This window comes from Lithobates pipiens, unplaced genomic scaffold (assembly GCF_037356315.1).
Source record: "Lithobates pipiens isolate NorthernLeopardFrog02 unplaced genomic scaffold, aLitPip1_a1.2 Scaffold_18, whole genome shotgun sequence".
NCBI lineage: Eukaryota > Metazoa > Chordata > Amphibia > Anura > Ranidae > Lithobates > Lithobates pipiens.
In genome coordinates, this window is record NW_027507758.1 from 278,573,666 (window position 1) to 278,588,795 (window position 15,130).

Genomic DNA, 15,130 nt, shown 5'->3' on the forward strand with positions numbered 1-15,130 from the left:
TTTAAACTTATCTCTTTTATATTTGTTGCCCATTGGAATATACTGGCTAATGCCAATATTTAATATGTTCTTAAAGCATTCCCACTTTTCCTCAGTGTTCATTGTTTCTACAATTTGATCCCATTTAATATCTTTTAGTATAGAGCTCAGTTTGTAAAAAGAGGTTCTTTTGAAATTTAGTGTTCTTGCACTACCCTTATGCCTTCTTTTCCTGTGATTTTCATTTAATGTAATTACTCTCTGATTGTTGTTTCATACGTTATCCCTTATTTTCACATCTGCAATCAGATTTGTGTTATTTGTAATTAGTAAATATAGCAGTGCATTATTTATAGTCAGGACATTTACCAACTGACACATGAGCCTTAATGTGTAAGCAGTTCCATCTGCCCAATCCATATCTGGATAATTGAAGTCCCCCCATTATAATATCATTCCTCACCGCCATTCCTAACTGTGACAAAAGATCAGACTCCATCTCAACCTTTAGGTTAGGGGACCTGACCTGTAGCTAGAATTAATTTCCCAGTTGTATATTCCCTTTGAGGCTTGACAAAGGTTTGAGCTGTTTCTAGAGAAGATGGTGTGCCCTTCATGGGCAGGAAGTGTGCCATCTTAGATAGCCTATCGACAACTACAAAAATGGTGTTGTGGCCCTCAGATGGGGGGAGTTCTACAATAAAATCTATTGAGATCATCTTCCAAGGTCTACTGGGGACTGGTACAGGTTTTAGCAGACCCCAGGCTCTGGATCTGCTGGTTTTATTGTGGATGCAAGTGGTACAAGATTCCACATATTTCCTACAATCTTTTTCCACCCCCGGCCACCAAAATGTCCGTTGTACTAATTCAGTTGTCTTGCCAATGCCAAAGTGACCTGCCAGCACATGATCATGGCATCGCCCCAGGATGGCCATTCGGAGGTCTTCCGGCACAAATACCTTGTCTTCATGCCAAAGTAGCCCATCCTTTGCCAGTAGAGAGACCCCGCTGGTGAAGGGTTCCTTACTAGAGTTTGTTTAATTTGTTTTATTAACTCTCCTTGAAGCAACATGAAGTTCCCAGGGGATAGAATGGTATCGGGAGATGAGATTTCTTCAGATTTGCTGAACATACGTGATAGCGCATTGGGTTTTGTATTCTTCGATCCGGGCCTGAATGTTAAGTGAAAAGTGAATCTAGAAAAGAATAGTGCCCACCTGGCTTGTCGGGGTTTCAATCTTTTTGCTGTTCTTAAATACTCACGGTTCTTATGATCTGTATAGATCAAGATTGGGTGTGCAGCCCCCTCTAGCAGGTACCTCCATTCCTCCAGAGCGGCTTTGATGGCCAAAAGTTCACGGTCCCCGACGTCGTAGTTCCTTTCAGCATTTGACAGCTTGCAGGAAAATAAAGCAACTGGATGCAGTAGAGCCTTAGCTCCCTGCCTCTGAGATAATATTGCTCCGACCGCTGTTTCTGAGGCATCTACTTCCAAGACATAGGGCAGGGCTGGATCAGGGTGTTTCAGGACAGATGCAGATGTGAAAAATCTTTTTAGGGTGTCAAAAGCTTTCTGAGCTTCCGGAGACCAAGAGAATTTTGTACCTTGCTTGGTTAAACTTGTAATGGGGGATATGAATGCAGAAAAATTTCAGATGAATTTTCGATAAAAATTTGCAAACCCCACGAAACATTGGACACCCTTCTTATCACTGGGAGCAGGCCAATCCAGGATGGCTGTAACCTTCTGGGGATCCATCTGGATGCCTTCGGTGGAAATTATTAAACTCAGGAATTGGATGCTTTGACGTTCAAATACATATTTCTCTGGTTTTGCATAAAATCCGTGTTGTCGAAGGCGACTCAATACATTCTTGACGTGACTACGGTGGTGATCTAGAGAGGGAGAGAAGATTAGTATATCATCAAGATAAACAACAACAAAAAAATCCAGGAAATCTCGGAAGACATCGTTGATGGAGTGCTGAAAAGTAGCGGGAGCATTGCAAAGTCCAAAGGGCATTAGGAGATATTCGAAATGCCCAAACCGTGTGCGGAACGCCGTCTTCCATTCATCCCCCTCTCATATGCGAACCAGGTTATAAGCACCCCGAAGATCCAATTTCATGAAAATAGTGACCGTACCGAGTCGCTGGAATAATTCAGGTACAAGTGGAAGAGGGTAACTTTTTTTACAGTGATCTTATTAAGTTCACGGTAGTCCACACAGGGGCGTAATGAGTGGTCCTGCACCGGCAGGAGACGTGGAAGGGCAAATGAACCCCTTTTTAAGGTTGTCATCAATGTAGTCTTTCAAAGCAACAAGTTCTGATTCAGATAGAGGAAAGATCCTGCCAAAAGGAACTTCAACCCCAGGGAGGAGCGCAATTGAACAGTCATAGGCCCTGTGAGGAGGAAGCGTTTCTGCCTCCTTTTTGCTGAAAACGTCCAAAAAGTCGTGGTATGCCACTGGAACAACTTGGCGAGCTTCGGACTCCACATCGATGCACAGCAGGTTCTGATGATTCTCTTGCCAGCAATGCTGAAGGCAATAGGGGGAAAGAAACTTGATTTCTTCTGTAACCCAATTAATGTGAGGGTTATGAGCTTTTAACCAAGGCATACCCAGAATGATTGCGAACAGAGGGGAGGCAATGGCATCTAGTTGTAGAAGCTCTTGATTGTTCTTGGCAATGGTGGTGGATAACGGGATGATTTTGTGAGTAACCAATCCAGATTTAATGGTGGATCCATCTGCCAGATGTACAGAAAGTCTCTGAGCCTTGGGTAGCAGAGGAATGTGATGTTTGGCAGCAAAAGCTAAATCTATGAAACAGCTGCAAGCTCCAGAGTCAATTATAGCAGAAGTCTGGATAATTCCTCCTGGGAGCTGCAACAAAATGGAAAGAGCAAGTTGAGCAGAGTTATTGGGTAGAGATGGATTTTGACTGGGCAAGACCTCACATAACGTCCTGATCCTCCACAGTACAGGCAAAGATTTAGCTGGCGTCTGCGCTGGCGTTCTTCCGTAGTCAAAGGGCGGAGGAGACCAAGCTGCATGGTTTCAGTTGCATCTGAAGCGGATGTGGCAGAAGCAAGGGAAGTGGGACTGAAAGAACCAGGCACTCTTGGAAGCATCCATACTGGGCGTGACTGGTCGGTGGCTCGTTCCGACCTACGTTCCCTTAGGCGACGGTCAATCTGGATTGACAAATTTATAAGTGTCTCCAAGGTTGAAGGGACACCTGTTTGTGCTAGCTCGTCCTTGAGCTGATCAGAAAGGCCCATGCGGAACTGGTAACGCAGGGCAGCATCGTTCCAGCTGATATCGGAACTCCATCGCCTAAATTCAGAAACATAGTCCTCCACGGCCCTGCGACCCTGCCGAAGTGTGTGAAGAGCAGCTTCCGCAGTAGCGGCTTGCTGGGGGTCTTCATATAACTGAGTCATGGCTCCGAAAAAAAGTCAGTCAGTCAGAGATGTGGCCTTTTGTTCAAGGAGCCGGTGGGCCCAGGCCTGTGGTTCCCCCTCAAGCAAGGACATGACAAACCTGACCTTGGTATCTTCCAGGGAGAAGGTGCGTGGTTGTAGTGCAAAATAGAGTTTGCATGCGCTGCGTTCTCCTTGGAACTTTTCAGGAGTTGGAACTCTGGGTTCAGGTGGTAGCATAACAACTGCCGGGGTTGCTGGCATCCCAGAAGTGGAAGGTGCTTGAGCAGGAGCAGAGGCAGGCAAGGTCTGTATTTGGCCTTCCAGCTGGGTATAACCCCGTTGTAAGTCCTTTACGGCTTGGGTTAATCCGGCTAGGTGTTGGCAGAGTTCCTCCATAGGAGAGGGTCCTCGCACAGGCTCAGACATGGCTGTCTCCTACTGTCACGTACCTGGTGATGGAGCCTGATATGCAGAAGACGGCCTCTCTTACAACTCTGACTTGGAGCCCCTGATAGAGCTGACAGGAAGCACCGAGATGCAGAGTCGCACGAGTGACTGGCGGGATCGCTGAACCTGGAGCTGGCTTGGAGCACTCGGCCGGGCTGTAGAGGTGTCTGTAGGAATCCCAGAGCAGTGGTAGGCAGGTAGCTGGAACAAGTAGACAACCGGTCCCCACAGGCAGGAGTGCAGATGCAGCAGAAGGGATGGTGGCACCCTCAAGGCTGAAGAGACGGAAAATACAGGCAGGCCGAGTCATACACAATGGGCACGTCAGGAACAGGGGCTGAAGCAGAAGCGGAATCAGATTACAGGCCAGGTCGTCAACAGGCTGGCAGCGGAGTGGCAGAAGGAGCAGGCAGGTGCTGAGTGGGGGACAAGCTGGTGTCGGATGCAGGCAGCAAACAGGAATGTCAGGAAGCAAGCCGGGTCACAACAGGAACAGAAGGCAGATAAGTAATTGCAGGTTACACAGGGAATGCTGTAGAGCAGACAGCACTGAGCCTGGAAACTGGCTGAGTTTAAATAGCCTGTTTGGGTGGCAAAATCTGTCACATGGTGCGTGCGCACCAATGGCATCCTAACAGGGGCAGAGGTAGGGGGTCATCTTTTTCTGCAGCCATCTTGGGTGCTGGCATGCCCTTCCTGACATGAAGAGGTAACAGGTCGTCTTCTTCGGCAGCCATCTTGGGTGCTGGCATGCCCTTCTTGACACATACTGTGTAAGCTCTGGCCAGTGATCCATCCTCAAGACCCAGAAAGCAAGAGGATTTTCGGTGGGAAAGGTGTCCAAGTCTGACCTTGCCCCTAGGTATTCCTGCACCATGTAAATCAGACGCTGGCGATGGTTGCTGGAACCGACCATACCTTGGTTCTGCTGAATAAAAAATTGTCTGAACGCATCGGTCAGAAGGCCACCTTCTCCACCGCTCCTTCTGACCGAAGCCTCAGCAACACGTTGTCCAGGACCAGGAGTTTGGAACCTCCCAGTCTCTAGGAACGTGTTGCACAGACCTTTCTGCAAGGCCTCCCGGAGATTTCTCATCCTCTGCTCCCTCTGCGATGGCAAGATAAGGTCTGCAACCTTACTTTTGTACCGTGGATTAAGGAGAGTGGCCAGCCAGTAATAGTCCCTCTCCTTGATCCGAACAATACGAGGATCCTTCCGCAGGCTTTGCAGGATCAGGGAGGCCATACAGCGTACGTTAGCTGAGGCATTTGGTCCGGAGTCCTCTGGGTCACTAAGGACAACATGATCCGCAGCCACCTCCTCCCAGCCACGTAGAAGTCCACGGGTTTAAATCATCCCTACAAGACTGCTGTTGCTGATGCTGAGTGCCAGGCTCCACCTCCATGCTGACACAATCATCCTCCTCCTCCTCCTCCTCCTCCTCCTGTGTGATGGGTGGGACAGCAGGAAAACTGTCTGGATATAGGGGGCCTTGTTCTGCCTCAAGTGCCCTGTCCATTATTCCACGCAGCGTATGCTCCAACAGGTGGACAAGAGGTACAGTGTCACTGATGCATGTACTGTCACTGCTCACCATCCTTGTGGCCTCCTCAAATGGTGACAGGACAGTGCATACATCCCTGATCATGCCCCACTGGTGTGGTGAGAAAAAACCAAGCTTCCCTGAGCCTGTGCTGGTGCCATAGTCGCACAGGTACTCATTGATGGCCCTCTGCTGTGTGTGCAGCCGCTGCAGCATGGCCAACGTTGAGTTCCACCTGGTGGGCATGTCACATATAAGGCGGTTCTTGGGCAGGTTCAATTCTTTTGGAGCTCAGCCAGCCGAGCACTGGCATTAAATGATTGGCGGAAATGCACACAGACTTTCCTGGCCTGCTTCTGGACATCCTGTAAGCCTGGGTACCTGCCCAAGAACCGCTGCACCAGTGAGGTGCATATTACCGCTGACTCATGGTCCAGCAGGCATGGACAGGGATTTTACCTGTCTTTCACGGCCCATTGGGTCACTCTTCTGGCAGCTGGCAAGGATGCAGGACAAGGTGCAGTAGTGTTGGAGGTTGTTCCACCACCACGCCTCCAAAATGCTACTACTGGTTGTGACACATCTCTCTCCTCCACCCCCTCCTCTTCTTCTTCCACCATGGCCTCTTCCAGTGCTCTGTCCTCGGAACTAGCGGTGCTCCGTAGGCGTTCAAGGGGCTACGCAAGTACGCAGGCAAAAAGATGCCATGCCTTGCTCGCGCTGGTTTGTTTGGGGGACAAGAGCCACACTGGGGCAGATATTTTGTCAGCTTTGCAGGGGCAGGCCGAGAGGTGGTTAAGCCAGGAATGGTGGTTTGAGACAATGGCACCAACCTCCTTTCCGCCCTCCGACAGGGACAACTGACCCATGTGCCCTGTGTGGCTCACGTCCTTAACCTGGTGGTGCAGCGCCTCTTGGGCAGGTACCTGGGCTAACAGGATGTCCTGAGGCAGACCAGGAAAGTCTGTGTGCATTTCCGCCGATCATTTAATGCCAGTGCTCGGATGGCTGAGCTCCAAAAGGAGTTGAACCTGCCCAAGAACCGCCTTATATGTGACATGCCCACCAGGTGGAACTCAACGTTGGCCATGCTGCAGCAGCTGCACACGCAGCAGAGGGCCATCAATGAGTACCTGTGCGACTACGGCACCAGGACAGGCTTAGGGGGCTCAGTTTTTTTCTCACCACGCCAGTGGGGCATGATCAGGGATGCATGCACTGTCCTGTCACTGTTTGAGGAGGCCACAAGGATGGTGAGCAGTGACAGTGTATGCATTAGTGACACTGTACCTCTTGTCCACCTGTTGGAGCATACGCTGCATGGATTAATGGACAGGGAACTTGAGGCAGAACAGAGGCAGGAAGAGGAGGACTTCCTTGCCTCTCAAGGCTCCCTTTATCCAGGCAATGTTCCTGCTGTCCAACCCATTACACAGGAAGAGGAAGAGGATTGTGTCAGCATGGAGGTTGAGCCTTGCACTCGGCATCAGCAGCAGCAGTCTTTTAGGGATGATTTACAGTCCCAAGAAACCCATGGACTTCTACGTGGCTGGGAGGAGGTGGCTGCGGATCATGTTGTCCTTAGTGACCCAGAGGACTCCGGACTGAATGCCTCAGCTAACCTACACTGCATGGCCTCCCTGATCCTGCAAAGCCTGTGGAAAGATCTTCATATTCTTCGGATCAAGGAGAGGGACCATTACTGGCTGGCCACTCTCCTTGATCCACGGTACAAGGGTAAGGTTGCGGACCTTATCTTGCCATCGCAGAGGAGCAGAGGATGAGACATCTCCGGGAGGCCTTGCAGAAAGGTCTGTGCAACACATTCCCAGAGACTGGGAGGTTCCAAACTCCTGGTCCTGTTGCTGAGGCTTCGGTCAGTCACAGAAGGAGCGGTGGAGAAGGTGGCCATCTGACCGATGGGTTCAGACAATTTTTTAGTATGCAGCTCCAAGGTATGATCGGTTCCAGCAACCATCGCCAGCGTCTGATTTACATGGTGCTGGAATACCTAGGGGCAAGGTCAGATTTGGACACCTTTCCCACCGAAAATCCTCTGGCTTACTGGGTCTGGAGGATGGATCACTGGCCAGAGCTTACACAGTATGCAATTGAGCTACTGGCCTGTCCTGCATCCAGCGTTCTTTCGGAACGCACCTTCAGTGCTGCTGGTGGCTTTGTAACCGATCATAGGGTGCGCCTGTCCACCGACTCAGTTGATCGACTGACCTTCATAAAGATGAATCAGTCTTGGATCACCACCAGCTACCAAGCACCTGAAGCTGATGTAACCGAATAATTTTTTTGGAAATGTCACAGTCCTTCAAGACTGCCTATGCTGATGCTGCGTGACTGTCCTGTTTTGTTGACTGACTACCCTCTTCCTTCTCAATGATCCCACTAATATCTTGGAAGAACATTTTTGGTTCTGGGTGATGCCACCAGCCCAATTTGTCAGCCCCTGTTTAACAGGGGCGTGTAATTAAAAATTTTTATGCAATGCTTTGCAGCGTGGCTCATTCCTGCACTCCAAATAGAGTATATGGGAGAGGTTGCAGTGTCGTGGCACCAGTGCCACCAGCCCAATTTTTCAGCCCCTGTTAAACAGGGGCATGTAATTACAATTTTTGATGCAATGCTTTGCAGCAGGGCTCATTCCTGCACTCCAACTAGAGTATCTGGGAGAGGTTGCAGTGTCATGGCACCAGCACCAGTGGCTAAGGCCCAATTTTTCAGCCTCTGTTTAACAGGGCATATACTGTAATTACAATTTTTGATGCAATGCTTTGCAGTAGGGCTCATTCATGCACTCCAACTAGAGTATATGGGAGAGGTTGCAGTGTCATGGCACCAGCACCAGTGCCTAAGGCCCAATTTTTCAGCCCCTGTTTAACAGGGGCATGTAATTACAATTCTTGATATAATATTTCACAGCAGGGCCCGTTCCTGCGCCCACAGAGAGTAACTGTGAGGACTTATAATGTTGTGGCACCACCACCACCACAACCACCAAAGGCCCAATTTTTCAACCACTGTTCAACAATGGCATGTAATTACAAGTCTTGATATAATCATTCACAGCAGGGCGCTCCAGCGCCCACCAAGCGTTACTTTGAGTGCTTACAGTGTTGTGGCAACACCAACACCTTAGGCCCACATTTCTGCAGAGCATATAGGGCAGGCCCCTACTTTCAAACATCCAGCTTACAAATGTCTCCTACTTGCAAACGGAAGGAGACAACAGGAAGTGAGATGAAAAAATACAGACGGCCCAAAAAATTATACAGGGGAGATAACCCTTCCCTATGTTTTCCAAAAAGCTTAAAAATAGATTTTTTGACTGGAGCTACACTTTAAAAATGTTCCAATTCAAAATTACAAACAGATTCTACTTAACAAAACAAACCTACACAGTCCCTGTCTTGTTTGCACTGCATGTATACTGCTGTTCTGAGTATATAGGGCCTGGGGGCCCGACACCTTTCCTTTTTTTTTATTTGGGTACGGGTTTCCCCTTAATATTTGTACAAGACTCAAAGGGGCTGGTAATGGGCAGGGGGGGGGGGGGTTACCCATGCCATTTTTCTCAATGATTTTCATCCATATTGCCAGAACCAGATATTACATTAAAACTGTAAGCAGTTTTAAATGACTTTTTTCCATTAGAAATGTCATTTTGCGTAGGGACTGTTCCAAACACAGGAAACACGTGCCACTTCACAGGCATACTGTAGACACCCCCCGGCATGATATTTAAAGGAATATTTCACTTTTTTCACTTTAAGTGTCATTAAAATCAGTGTTCCCGAAAAAACCTTTGTTTTTAAAACTTTTTTTTGCATTGATACATGTCCCCTTTTTAGGACAATAACTTGCATATTAGCCTTTAAAATTAACACTTTTGATTTCAAACATTCGAGTCCCATAGACTTTAATGGGGTTCTAAAGTTCACGCAAATTTTCACTCCGTTCACAGGTTCTGGTGTGAACCAAACCGGTGGAGGGGGAGGGGGGGGGTTCGGCTCATCCTTAATAGGGAGGACCAAATGCCCACTACAGGTTCGCCTCAATTAGCATATCACAAATATCAAATATAGATTTAAAAATCATTCAGTGTCCAAACATTATCTTCTTGTGCACAATAAGGATACTCTGTTTTTAGGTATAGATACGTTTAGCCCCAATTGGAGGGGTAGCTAATTTGTGAGAGAAATATCAAAACTCGAGATGGCTTGGATCCATAGGGTGAAAACTTATGAACCCTATGTGTTAAATATTGATATTGACGTAAGTGCTTTTATTGATAATTCCTAGTGGGCTTGATGTAAACTCGATCTGAGTCACGTGTGTGGATTCTTGTAATATTTTATATGACTATTACATCTATCCTATTCTAATTTCATTTATTTATATTTCATATTTAATTTTCATATTTAATTTTGAATATATATATATATATGTAAATCTTATGTATATCTCCATAATAGACATGTGCAGACAGAAATATTTTGTTTCAGAATTTCGTTTTTGTCTAAAAAATACATTTATTTAGTTACTCCTGAAATTAGTTTTTATTTATTTTCTCGTTAAAAATTGCATTAGTCCAAAAATCCAAATTAATTAAGGTTGAATCTGTCATTGAAGGCTTATGGTGTCTGTCGAATGTTCAAAGAAGATTCGACGGAGCAACTGTATGACTCTGCTTTGTCGAATCTTTGTCGTTCATGTTGAATGTATATAGTTATATATAAACAGAAAATGAACTGGTGATAGTGATCACTAATCAAACAGGTAAAGCAAGATAGGGTATATAGAATCTATATAGAATCTCAATCTATAATATAGAATCTATAATAATAAATCCCCCCCCCCCCCCCACAACATGGGCAGCCTCTGAGGCTATCACTAGCAACACTAGTATCACTATCAAGGTCACAACACTAACACAATAGCAGCAGATTATTATGAAAAAGTTAGGTTGAACTGTAGCTTGCTTCACTATTGTTCTGCTGCTCTGCTTATGCTTAATTGCTAAATAATTTAGGTTCTCTGACAAACGGACCAGCTAAGATTGACTGTCTTCTGAAAGGATTCAGTGTGTGTGTCTCTCTCTGCTAGCAGTCGTAAGTGAAAGTAAGTTGGCTGTATGTGTATACTTAGTTCTAGCTATTTTACTGCTCCTCCTCTTTGGTTACAATCAGCTAATAACATTCATCATCATCATTATTTTTATTTTTATTCCCCCACCCAATTCCAGCAACGATCTTTCCGCTCTATGTCGAATCTTTTCTCTCTATGTCGAATCTTTTCTCTCTATGTCGAATCTTTTCTCTCTATGTTGAATAATCCTGGTCTAATAGAGTTAAGGTTAGGCACATTCGACCACAGGTTCGATAGACACAGATTGTTATTGTCAGCGTCATGTCAAACCTCCTATCTATATCGAACTGTTACAACAAAAATGAAAATAATGCATTTGTTTATGTCGGATCTTTAATTTTTCGGATTCTGCACTTCCGTTATCGTTTGTTAAAACGATAACGAAAATACTTGAAATTTGGGCGAAAATGCATTTGGATGAAAATGAATGCACATGTCTACTCCCGAATGGGTGTAAATATATGGTTTATATTGACTAAGTAAGAGCAAGGAAAAAGCATAATGCTCAGCCAACAATCAATATAGATGTGTGAGGAACAAAGACCTACCTGGATCGCTAGAGATCACAGAATGCCCACTGAGTATCCCACAGCCTAAACTAGTGTATCACAGACTAGCCGTATATACCCCTGATAAGGGGAGGGAAGTTAGGGAGGTGGGGGGAGAAATTAGGTTGAAAAGGTGGGTGAAAGACCCAAAATGTTGGACCAATAAGAGAGGCAAGAGAGAGGCGAGAAAGGAGAGAGAGAGAGAGAAAGAGGCGAGAGAAGAGAGAGAGGCGAGAGAGGCGAGAGAAGAGAGTGAGGCGAGCGAAGAGAGAGAGGCGAGAGGCAGAGAGGCCGAGAGAGATCTTGTATTCATTATATTGTGAGGGGTTAGCTCGGCAGCGGGTGTGTGTGACCCCCTGGATGGGTTCACAACACAAAATCAGGCACAGCAGACAGCGTTGTAGGTGCAAAAAACAAAAGATGTGGTTTATTTATGCTACATGCAGTGAAACATATAACAGCCAAACAAAAATAAAACATGAAAATAAATCCTGGTCAGCTTGACCTCTAATTACACACTAAGGCCGCGTACACACGGGCGGACTGTTCGCCCAACCTTGTCCGCTGAACAGTGTTTGGGCGGACAGTCCGCTCGTGTGTGGGCTTTCAGCGGACAGTTTCAGCGGACAGTTGGACGGACAAAGTCTTTCGGAAATTCCGAAAAACTGTCCGCTGAAACTGTGTTTGAGCGAACAGTCCGCCCGTGTGTGGGCCTGTCCGCTGTACTTTCGAAATGAGCGGACTGTTCCCGCTCGGAAAGTCCGCCCATTTCGAGCGCGTGTACAGGTAGGCGGGGCCCGCAAAGGAGACGTCGCGGGCTCCGCCGCCTGGAATGGGCTTAAAGGGGAACCCCAACGCCGAAAAAAATCGGCGTGGGGGTTCCCCCAAAGTCCACACCAGACCCTTGTCCGAGCACGCTACCCGGCCGGCCAGGAAAGGGGGGCGAGCGAGCGCGCCCCCCCTCCTGAGCCGTACCAGGCCGCGTGCCCTCAACATGGGGGGGTGCCTTGGGGAAGGGGGGGCCGCGCGGCCCCCCCACCCCAAAGCACCTTGTCCCCATGTTGATGAGGACAAGGGCCTCTTCCCGACAACCCTGGCCGTTGGTTGTCGGGGTCTGCGGGCGGGGGGCTTATCGGAATCCGGGAGCCCCCTTTAAGAAGGGGGCCCCCGGATACCGGCCCCCCACCCTATGTGAATGAGTATGGGGTACAATGTACCCCTACCCATTCACCTGTGAAATAAAGTACAAAAAAAAAACACAACACAGGGGAAAAAATATTTTATTGCACAGCTCCGGGGGTCTTCCGTCTTCGGGGGTCTTCTCGCCGGACTCCTCCGCTATGTGTGTGTAGCTCTTTTACTAGCGGAGGAGTCCGGCTTTCTTCCTCCCCGCCGCCGGCCTCTTCTCCCGACTTCGGGGGTCTTGTCCCCCTCTTCGGTTCTTCTGCCGGGCCACCGCGCCTTCTTGTAGCTCTTTTACAGGCGGTGGCCCGGTCTTCTGTCGCCGCTGCCTTCCGTTCTTCTGTCGCCGCCTTCGGTTCTTCTGCCGGGCCACCGCGCCTTCTTGTAGCTCTTTTACAGGCGGTGGCCCGGTCTTCTGTCGCCGCTGTCGCTGTCGCCGCCTTCCGTTCTTGTTCTTCTTCTTGTTGTTCTTCTTCTTCTCCAGGCGATGTTGACACGTCGCTCCCTCCGGCCGGAATGCCAGAGCCGCGCTGTGCGGTCACTTATATAGTGACAATGGGGCGGGGTCACATGGTATATGTCACATGGGTTGGTCACATGGGTTGATGTCACATGGGGACTATGACATCGTAAGGGGGCGGGGTCACCATGTGACCAACCCATGTGACATATACCATGTGACCCCGCCCCATTGTCACTATAAGTGACCGCACAGCGCGGCTCTGGCATTCCGGCCGGAGGGAGCGACGTGTCAACATCGCCTGGAGAAGAAGAAGAAGAACAAGAAGAAGAACAAGAACGGAAGGCGGCGACAGCGACAGCGGCGACAGAAGACCGGGCCACCGCCTGTAAAAGAGCTACAAGAAGGCGCGGTGGCCCGGCAGAAGAACCGAAGGCGGCGACAGAAGAACGGAAGGCAGCGGCGACAGAAGACCGGGCCACCGCCTGTAAAAGAGCTACAAGAAGGCGCGGTGGCCCGGCAGAAGAACCGAAGAGGGGGACAAGACCCCCGAAGTCGGGAGAAGAGGCCGGCGGCGGGGAGGAAGAAAGCCGGACTCCTCCGCTAGTAAAAGAGCTACACACACATAGCGGAGGAGTCCGGCGAGAAGACCCCCGAAGACGGAAGACCCCCGGAGCTGTGCAATAAAATATTTTATCTCGTGTGTTGTGTTTTTTTTTGTACTTTATTTCACAGGTGAATGGGTAGGGGTACATTGTACCCCATACTCATTCACATAGGGTGGGGGGCCGGTATCCGGGGGCCCCCTTCTTAAAGGGGGCTCCCGGATTCCGATAAGCCCCCCGCCCGCAGACCCCGACAACCAACGGCCAGGGTTGTCGGGAAGAGGCCCTTGTCCTCATCAACATGGGGACAAGGTGCTTTGGGGTGGGGGGGCCGCGCGGCCCCCCCTTCCCCAAGGCACCCCCCCATGTTGAGGGCACGCGGCCTGGTACGGCTCAGGAGGGGGGCGCGCTCGCTCGCCCCCCTTTCCTGGCCGGCCGGGTAGCGTGCTCGGACAAGGGTCTGGTGTGGACTTTGGGGGAACCCCCACGCCGATTTTTTTCGGCGTTGGGGTTCCCCTTTAAGCCCATTCCAGGCGGCGGAGCCCGCGACGTCTCCTTCGCGGGCCCCGCCTACCTGTACACGCGCTCGAAATGGGCGGATTTGCCTCCGCCTTACGTGGCGAGTCCGTTCATTTCAAAAGTTGAGCGGACTGTTTGGCAAACAGTTCGTTGAAACAGTCCGCTCGTGTGTGGGCAAGTCCGCTCATGCAAATTTTGAGCGGACTGTTTGCCGAAACTGTTTGACGAACAAGGTTGGGCAAACAGTCCGCGCGTGTGTATGCGGCCTTAGATTCCCTGTCTAACAACTGAGTGCAGCCTTGTGCTGCACCAGTCCCTGTCTCTGTTGTAGAGGTTTGCCACACAGGCGTTAACTCACCGCACAGAACAGGTGTCACACTCCCCAGTCTATACAACACAAAACTGGTTCCAGGATGGAGCATCTCCCTAAGCATGCTGGGGTTTTTTGTAGAGGTCTTAATGAGCCCACTTACTTCAGCTGGGCTCATTAACTCTTCCCCTCTAGTTGTACAAGTCTGCATAAAGCCTGAATCTAGGGCACACATATTTCCCATCCTGGATACAACCAGGTGACTTTACCTGCCTGCTGCCACATACCCCCCCCTCTTGTTTCAACCTTGGGGTTGTAACACAAGCAGTCAGACACGCATGTATCCGAGACAAAGCATCCACATTCCCCATTTTAACACCAGGGCGATGCTTAACTGTAAAGTTAAATTCCTGTAGGGCCAGGAACCACCTATTTACCCTTCTATTGGTCTCCTTGTTTTGAGCCATCCACTTTAAAGGAGCGTAATCAGTCACCAGGTCAAAGTGCCTACCTAGCAGATAGTACTGAAGGGAATCTAGAGCCCACTTCACTGCTAAACATTCCTTCTCAATCGTGGCGTAATTTACCTCATGGGACTTCAACTTCCTGCTGAGGTAAATGACTGGGTGCTCTTCCCCGTTCCAGACTGGGGATAACACTGCTCCTAACCCAACGTCTGATGCATCAGTTTGTACAACGAAGTCCTTAGAGAAGTCTGGTGAGTACAACACTGGCTGGCTACATAAGGCTGTTTTTAAGGACTGAAATGCTTCTTCAGCCTCTGGGGACCGTTTAACCATGACCGACTCTTTCCCTTTTGTCAGGTTGGTGAGGGGCACAGCCTGAGAAGCAAAATGGGGAATGAATCGTCGATAATAGCCAGCGATTCCCAGAAAGGCTCGTACCTGTTTCTTGCTGTTGGGACGTGGCGAACTCTGTAT